Here is an 8,949-nt window from a genome sequence, read left to right as displayed (position 1 = left end):
GATTTGATTATTTCGGTTTTTTTCAATCACAGCTCTCTGTAGGTACTAGTGATAGGATAGGATAATAGTGAAAATTATATCCCTTTTGGTTATTGTTTTAATAGCTGTCAATAGCTTTAATAAATTACCTCATTTAATAGTCATAATAAACTTGTAAGGTCAGTACGATAGATGTTATTTAAGCCCAACTTCTTACCCCTTCTTTGTCTTTTGAATAAAGAAACTGAAGCACAGGGAGATTAGTGACTTGTCCAATGTCACAAAAGTGCTAAATAACAGAGCTGAGGTGAAAACATCTCTCTCGTTAATTGTCTTTCCCATTGACCACGTGCTGATCAGCACTTCATTTAGCAAATTTGACCCTACTGTGATGAGATGCCCAAAGATTTGGTTCACTTAATAGATGTTTATGATTATAATTAGGTTATTACAGTATTCTGGAAGTTTGTTCAAACAGTGAGTTTTACTATATTTTTGTTAAAGTAACTAGTCCATGTTTAAAGGTTAAGAACATACCTGCATTATTGTATTTGGTCATTTATAAGATCGGGCATTTTTATTTAGTGTTGTGAAAACTGTATGACATAGGAATTGAGGTCAGGGTTAATTAATTACAAACTTATCTAATAAATACAATAAGCTGAAGACTGTTCAACACTGGGGATTCAAAGATGCCCGAGACAATTTATATTAGTTAGGACTCTATATTTCTGTTTACTTATTTATTTTGGGTGGTGACAGAAATTCAACTTGAAATGGTCTATGCACAAAGGGGAATTCATTATTAGGACTAAGGGATAATTCATTGTAGGAATACAAGCGTGTCATCGTGGAAACCCCAGACGTGGAACATGACTTCTAGAATGACTAGAAATGGGGATTCGAGAGCTCAGGGCCTTCTAGCTCAGCTCTGTTCCTCTCAGCTCATTTATTGCATTCTTCTATTTCTAAAAACTTCCACTATTTTTTGCCCACATGTCAATAAACAAGGCTGCCAATAACTGAAGTTTATTGCTTCAAAAATCAAAAGAGATTGATTTCCTTTTCTCAATTCCAGTTCCTAAATTGGACCAGGAGCTCTCCCTCAACCAAATGGCTCTGCCCTCTGAGATGAGATATTCTGCTTCGGTCAGGTACTCACCTCCAACCAGTAAGTGGGGGTAAGGGGTGGTATTACATTGGACTAACATGGTGGAGCCTATGATAACCATATGGGTGTAGGTGGAAATGAGCTGCCAATAGAAGAGGGATGTGGAGAAGACAATCCTATGAAGGATGGACAGTCCCTACACTCATGAAGCTTCTAATCTCATGATCTATAAGCAGATAATGACACTATAATGATGTGAGCTCAATCAGAGAAATATATCAGATCACTCTAAAAACACAGGAGTAATGTCTCTACCTAAGAAAAATCAAGACATTTGTACAAAGAAAGTAAGGTTCCAGCTGAGTCTTGAAATAAGACTAGAAAGTCATTAGTGAGGAAAGGGCATTCCATGCAGAGGTAATAGCATCTCCAAAGGCTCAGAGGCATGTAGGAGTGAAAGAATGAAGTTGGAAAGGTAATAGCACTCTATGTCCCTTAGTACCTTTGACCCACCCCCCTTCCCCACCTTTTAAGGAGCAAATGAGGTCCTGAGATAATGGAAATACATTGTATAGCACATTTGGCTTCTCAGAGCCCTTTTACATTAACTTTTTTCACTGGATTCACACAATTTGCTATGATGGAGCTAGGATACACATTTTTTTTCTCCATTATGTTGATGAGGAAAGAAATTTTTAAAGAACTGTGACTTTAAACTAATGAAGGTTAGTTTAGAGATAGACCTGGGACTAGAACACAGGTTTCCAATTCCCAACTCAGTGTTCTTTCTACTCCTCCCCCCTCCAGGATATTCCTTTAATGTCTTTAACTTAAGGGATCACAACTGTGTCACTAAGAATTCAGTCTACTGTGACAAATCTGTTGGATGATCCCAAATAAAGTTACGTATATTTTATTTCAATCAGTTATTAAAATATCTTGCAAAATCTCCATTCCAGAAAATTATCTGAAAGAAGAGATTCTTGTTGCCTGGAATGGGAGGGGAGAGAGACAAAGAAATTGTTTGTTCCTAATTCTTTTGTTACAAAAGGAGATTTTAAGCTATATTTTAAACTGAGATTTTAAGCTGAAGCAAGGAATGTGTCACACTTCTGAAGAGCCAGAATTTGCCCAGTGTGGCCTGTTGTGCCTGGGACTTTGTAAATTCTCAATAAATGTTTGATGAATGAATGAATGAATGAATGAATGAACAAACGCAGGGAATTTTTTAAAAAGATTTTTATTTAAAAAAAATATAGCTATCCAAAGTGTTGAGTTCAGTTCAGGGCAGCTCCCCCTGTTCTGTTAATTAAACTTTGGGACATTGAAACAGGCTAGGGAAGATGTTGGATAGAAAGTATTACTATATTCATTTATTTCCCAGCCTACAAAAAAAATAAAAATAAAAAATAAAAAATAAAAAATAAAAAATATATATATATACACACACACATATATATGTATGTATATATATATATGTGTATATATACACACATATATTATACATATACATAGCTAACATACAAATTATATCAGTTTAGGTATACACCATAGTTGTTCAACATTTATATACCTAAAAAAGTGATCGCCATAAGTCCAGCAACCATCTGACACTGTACCACGCTATCACAATATTACTATGCTATACATTACATCGCCATGCTTTATATGTTTTATACCTGAAAATTTGGACTTCTTACTCCCCTTCACCTTTTCCCTTTTTTAATTTTTCAATTACAGTTGAAATTCAATATTATTTTATATTAATTTCAGGTGTACAGCATAATGGTTAGACATTTGTATAATTTAATAAGTGATTCCCCTGACTAGACTAGTACTCACCTGGCACTATACATAGTTATTACCATATTATACTATCTATGCTTTACTTTACCTCCTCATGAATATTTTGTAACTACCAATTTGTACTTCTTAATTCCTTCACCTTTCTCACTCTGTCCCCCAACACCCCTCCCATCTATCACCCCAATACATCTAGTATTCATCTGACACCATACATAGTTATTGCAACATTATAGATTATATTCCTTGTTTTATTCCCTACATCCCCATTATTACTGTGTAACAATCAATTTGTACTTCTTAATCCCTGCTCCTTTTTCACCCACTTTTTCAACCCCTCCCCTAAATCTGGCAACCATCAAAATGTTCTCTATCTATGAATGTGTTTAGTTTTGTTCATGTGTTTATTTTGTCCTTTAGATTCCACATATAATGAAATCACACTGCATCTGTCTTTCTTTGTCTGACACACTCCACTTGGCACAATGTCCTCCAGGTCCATCCATGCCGCTGCAGATGGCAAGAGCCCATTCCCTTCCATGGCCGAGCAATATTCCATTGTATATATGTACAACCTACTCTTTATCCATTCTTCCATTGATGGGCACCCAGGCTGCCTCCACACTTCAGCCAACGGAAACAATGCTCCAATGAACATATGGATGTACATGTCCCCTTGAAGTCGCATTTTGGGTTTCTTTGGATAAATACCCAGAAATGGGATTACTGGGTCCTTCTTTTTCATTTTAAAGTCCTTTTTGTCTGCTATATGTATTACTACCCCAGCTTTCTTCTTTTTTTTTTTTTTTTTCCACTTTCATGATATAACTTATTCCATTTCTTTACTTTTAGTCTGTGTGTGTCTTTCAATCTGAAGTGAGTCTCTGGTAGGCAGCATATGTAAGGGTTTTGTTTTCTTATCCATTTTATTACCCTATTTTTTTTATTAGAGCATTTAATCCATTTACACTAAAAGTAGTTATTAATAGTTATGTAGCTATTGCCAATTTATTATTCATATTTTTTAGTGTGTGTGTGTGTGTGTGTGTGTGTGTGTGTGTGTCTTAAGGAAGTTCCTCTAACATTCCTTTTAATTACTAGTTTGGTGTTGATGAACTCCTTTAGCTTTTCTTTGTCTGGGAAGCTGTTTATCTGTCCTTCGACTTTAAATAGTAGCCTTGGTGGGTAGAGTACTCTTGGTTGTTGATTCTTACTTTGCATCACTTTGAATATTTCATGGCAGTCCCTTCCGGCCTGCAGTTTCTGTTGAGAAATCAGCTCACAGTCTTATGGGAGCTGCCTTATAAGTTACTAGTTGCCTTTCTGTTGCTGCTTTTAGGATTCTCTCCTTGTCTTTAACCTTTGCCATTTTAATTATAATGTGTCTTTGTGAGGGCCTTGGTGAGTCTTGGTGTGGGACTCTCTGTGCTTCCTGGACTTGTAGGTCTACTTCCTTCACCAGTTTAGGAAACTTTTCAGTCATTATTTCTTTAAATGGGTTCTCAATCTCTTGCTGTCTCTTTCTTTCTCTGGTACCCCTATGATGTGAATGTTGGTGTACTTGATGTTGTTCCAGAGATCTCTTAAACTTTCTCCTTTTTTTTTTTTTTCCAAGTTCTTTCTTCCTTTTGCAATTCCAATTGGGTATTTTCTGGTACCTTGCTTCCAAATCACTGATTTGATCCTCTGCTTCCTCTTGTCTGCTGGTGATTCCTTCTAGTGCATTCTCCATTTCAATTATTGTAGTCTTTACTTCTGACTGGTTCTTTTCTACGTTTTCTATGTCCTTTTTTTATGATTGCTATCTTTTTGTTGAAGTTCTCACTAAGTTCCTTGAGCATCCTTATAACCAGTGTTTTGAACTCTGTCTCTGGTAGGTTGTTTGCCTCAATTTTGTTTAGTTCTTTTTCTGGAGTTTTCTCCTATTCTTTCATTTGGGATGTAGTTCTTTGTTTCCTCATTTTGGCTGCCTCTCTGTTTTTTTCTCATATGTATTAGGTAGATCTGCCACGTCTCCCAGTCTTGAATGGGTGGCCTTATGTAGTATGTACACTGTGGAGCACAGTTTCCCTGGTCACCTGTGTTTGGTTTTCCAGGAGTGTCCCTTGTGTGAGTTGTGTGTGCCCTCCTGTTATATTTGAACCTTGATTGTTATTGGCACACCATGGGTGGGATTGACCCTCAGGCTCACTGACTGTGGGGTTTGACCATGTCCACAGCTTACAGAATGCTGTGATCAGGGTTTACCACATGGATTAAGATTTGCTCCAGTGGGCTGTGGTGCCTGCTGAGACTGCCCTTTGTGTGTGCCACTTGTGGTGTTAATTGGGTGGTGCTCTGCTGTGGGATGAAGCCAACCTCCAAGTATGTTGGTTCTGGGGTTTCTGGAGAGGGGCTCTGGTGCAGGCCCAGGTCAGCCCCTGGCTGTGAATAAAAGGGGACTACCTGGTAAGAGGTGTAAAGCGATCCAAGGTTGGTTGCTGCCTGTGCTGGACCAGGAGACATTTGGGAGAAACTGTGTTGCAAACTGAGGACATCTGCTACCAGTACCGGGCCTGGGGTAGCTCTGAAAAAGCAAGGACACAACAAGGCCTGTGGCTGGTTGCTGGCTCATATAAGGTTCAGCCCCTGATAAAACCTCTGTGGTATGGAGTTAAGTGTGGTGGGCTTGAGTCACCAGGGTGGAGCAAGCAGAGCTCATCAGACCAATTCAGATTCAGATTTGACCAGGGGCATGGAGGGGTGGGGTGGGGTGCTCAACACAGGAAAGATGGCACCTGCCTGCCAGCTGCATAGGAAAGAATCCCACACAGGGAAAACAGCAACTATCTTTCAGCCCTCTACTGAAGCCACATACCTCAGTCCCCTCCTCCCCATCCCCTCATGTCTCCGATGCCCGTCGACACACCGTCCCTCCACTGAGGTTCAGGAAGAGAGCTCAGTAAACGTAGGTGCTGGGCACCTAGATAATAAACCAGGAACTAAACAGGTAAATGAGCTAAATAAAATGTGATGTAGTGATACGAAGGACGTAAACAGGGTAATGTAGACTTGATCATGGACATGTGGACTAGTTTAGATAGAATGGCAAGAAGAGACTTTTCAAAGGAGGTGATATTTGAACTAAGACCTGGGGAGAAGAGCGTGAGCTTTCATGGGTAGAGCTAAGGAAGCACTTTCTGGGCAGAGAAAACAAGAGCAAAGCTGAGGGAGGGGATGGGATTCCAGAGCTGGAGGAACAGAAAGGAGGCCCCTGGGGCCAGAGCACAGGGAACAAAAGGGTGTGCAGTAGGAGAGAGGCTAGAGACTGGCTAGGTCACAAAGTGCCTTGTAAGGCAAGGTCAGGATTGGGGTTTTGCTCCAAGAGACCTGGAGATCCACTGAGGAATTTAAACAGAGGGGTCCTCTTTCTGATTTACATTTTTTAAACAACCACTCTGCCTCAGTAAACAGCATCAACATCCATCGAATTGCTTATGTGAAAAACCTCAGCCCTCCTTGGCTCATCAGTTTCCTTCTCTCTCCCAATCAACAAATCTAGTGAGTTTGACCTCTAAAAGATACACCAAGCATCTTAATTTTTTCCACCTCTGTGAGACCACCTTCATTTATTTAGGCTGTTGCAATGCTGCCTTAGACACTGTACGTTGGAGAACTTACCAAACTTTCAAGAACTTACCAGACTTTTCAAGAAGGCAGTTGGACATTTAAAACTAAAGATCAGGCTGCTGGTTACATGAAATAATGCACATAAACACTTGACACAGCACCTGGCTTCTAAAATGTTTTTAATACACATAATTTTTTTAAAAATGTCCATTTTCCTGGTGCTTTTTGACATGATGAAAAGATCAAGGGATTTGGAATAGGAGACTTGGGTTTATGTCCTAGTTTAAAAGAAGTGTGGTTTTCGACAAGTTTTAATTTTTCTGAGCTGCTGTTTCCTCCTCTGGGAAATAAAGATGTGAACACCTGTTTTCTCTGTCATACAGGGCTGTTCTGAGCTTCAAATATGATAATGGATGTGAAAATGCTTTGTAAGCTGAAAAGCATCTTTTCATGAGCGATCAACCATATGAAATTATATTTAATTCAGTTTCCCTTTGTATCTGACCTCTTAGATGCCTATACTCTAAGACTACAAAATAAATTTTATTGCAGGGCACTGGGGTCTTCAATTTACAGAAAGACTGAATCCCAGATCCTTGAGAATCTGCCTTGCATAGTCCAAACCAGGGCTGCCCAGTAGACCTTTGTGCTGAAATGGAAATGTGTATCTGTGCTGTCCAATACTGTTGCCACCAGCCATTGTGGCAATTGAGCACTTGAAATGTGACTAGTGTGACAAGGGAACACTACGTTTTATTTTTTTCATTTTAATTAATTTAAATGTAAATAACCACATGTGGTTAGTGGTTACTCTATTGGACAATACAAGTCCAAAAGCTTTACTTTCTCAGGGCCCTCATCTATAAAATAGTGAAGGCTTTTCTAGTTCTATCTATGCTTTTACATACACAATTCCGGAATAGACAAGCCAGTTTGGATAAAATAGGGCTGACTCCTGAGTCACTTTTCTTATTCTTGAGTCTAAAATAATCCTACATTTTTTTTTTTTTTAATTCATAGCTGTTTTACCTAACAACAAGAGAAAAAACTTCAAAACAATGACAACACAGTCTCAAAGTAAAAGGCAATCCTGGAATATGAACGACTTAAGAAACACATTCTCCTGGGAGTTATATTTTGGTATCAAGGAGACTACTTGTTCCAAAGTTAACATTCTCCATTTCTCATTTAAAAAATCGCTAGGGAAAAAAATATTTGGAATTGAATAAATAAATGGATGGCTGCAGTGGGGATTGTTTATATGATGCTGACAGTTTCGAGGTCATAAGGGGTTTCCATGATGAAGCTGGCACTAATTTTGTCTTCTCATAAGGACTGTGCTGTTATTACTGAATATTAAGAACACAAGCTGAAATATATAGAGAAACAGAAAAGGACAGAAACGTGATTGAACTGTTTGAGGGGAAAAAAAAAAAAAAACCAGTGCTCAGCAGAAAAGTAACTCAAGACAACGGAAAGGACTAGAGATGGGAGATGGTAACAAGGGAGAAAGGGTTTTGAAGGGAGAAATGAATATGGAACTGGAATCGGGAAGACAGAGAGGGAACAGATTGGGGTAGGCGGTGAGGATCAGAGAAGAAATTTCACATCCATTTGTGAATGACACCAGGAGCTAAGCCTGTGTGTGTGTGTGTGTGTGTGTGTGTGTGTGTGTGTGTGTGTTAGGGAGGGGGGTGGGAAGGAAGATCAGAAAAAAAAATTACTTTGGAAAGAAAGAGAGTGACAAGGTATGGAGGACAAGGGGGACAGCTGCTGTCATCTCATTTAATTAAGAAATTATTAATGGAACAGACGGGCCAGCCACAATGAGCCTTTACTGATGAGATACTCCTAAAATGGCAGATAAGAGCAGCTAAAAAGTTACTGAGAGCAAAAGTGGTAAGAACAGGAGTCTAGTTGATAACATAATACTTAGTTAGCACAAAGCTTAGAAATTTTAAAATCACACATGAAATAGATTTAAATGACTCTGGTTATCACCTAATTATGGTTGTTTAAATAATGTAATACAATTAACTGTTCAAAACAATTTAAAAGCCCTAACAGCTTTAAGCGATTAGTCTTGTGTTCTGAATTCCCCCTTGAAGCAGTTACTGTTCAATCCCAAGGTCCTGGTGGAAGGTAATCTTATCGCGATGACCACACCTTTCCCAAACCTATGTGGCTCTTGGAAGGGAAAGAGCAGACTTAGCTTCTAAAGGCCGTATTTTTCTCTCTCCTATTCCTTAGTTTTCCATGGTAAGAACATCTAGCTTCTTTCCTCAAACAACCACCTTGTCTCTTCTGCCTTTCTCCCCTCACCAAGCAGAGTCCCCTGACAACCCCTCCGTGTCTTCCTCATAAGAAAATGCGGTATCAATCCTGTTAGACTAAATGTAGTACAGGTCATAACGGAGCTCAACCGTGCAAGTTTACTTGACACAAAG

At 39.0% G+C, this 8,949-nt stretch overlaps 1 non-coding gene across 1 annotated transcript; it reads left to right on the top strand.

Annotated features, from left to right (window-relative positions):
* Positions 1 to 2,351: 2,351 nt before the first annotated feature.
* Positions 2,352 to 2,483, top strand: LOC141568090 (small nucleolar RNA SNORA36 family). The gene has a single exon (XR_012491098.1). It is a non-coding gene; the product is annotated as a small nucleolar RNA SNORA36 family (small nucleolar RNA).
* Positions 2,484 to 8,949: the final 6,466 nt, after the last annotated feature.

The sequence above is a fragment of the Rhinolophus sinicus genome, linkage group LG01 (genome assembly GCF_036562045.2).
Source record: "Rhinolophus sinicus isolate RSC01 linkage group LG01, ASM3656204v1, whole genome shotgun sequence".
In the NCBI taxonomy this organism is placed as follows: Eukaryota; Metazoa; Chordata; class Mammalia; order Chiroptera; family Rhinolophidae; genus Rhinolophus; species Rhinolophus sinicus.
The sequence above is the reverse complement of the archived record's forward strand: the minus strand, read 5'-3'. Positions and strand labels throughout refer to the sequence as shown.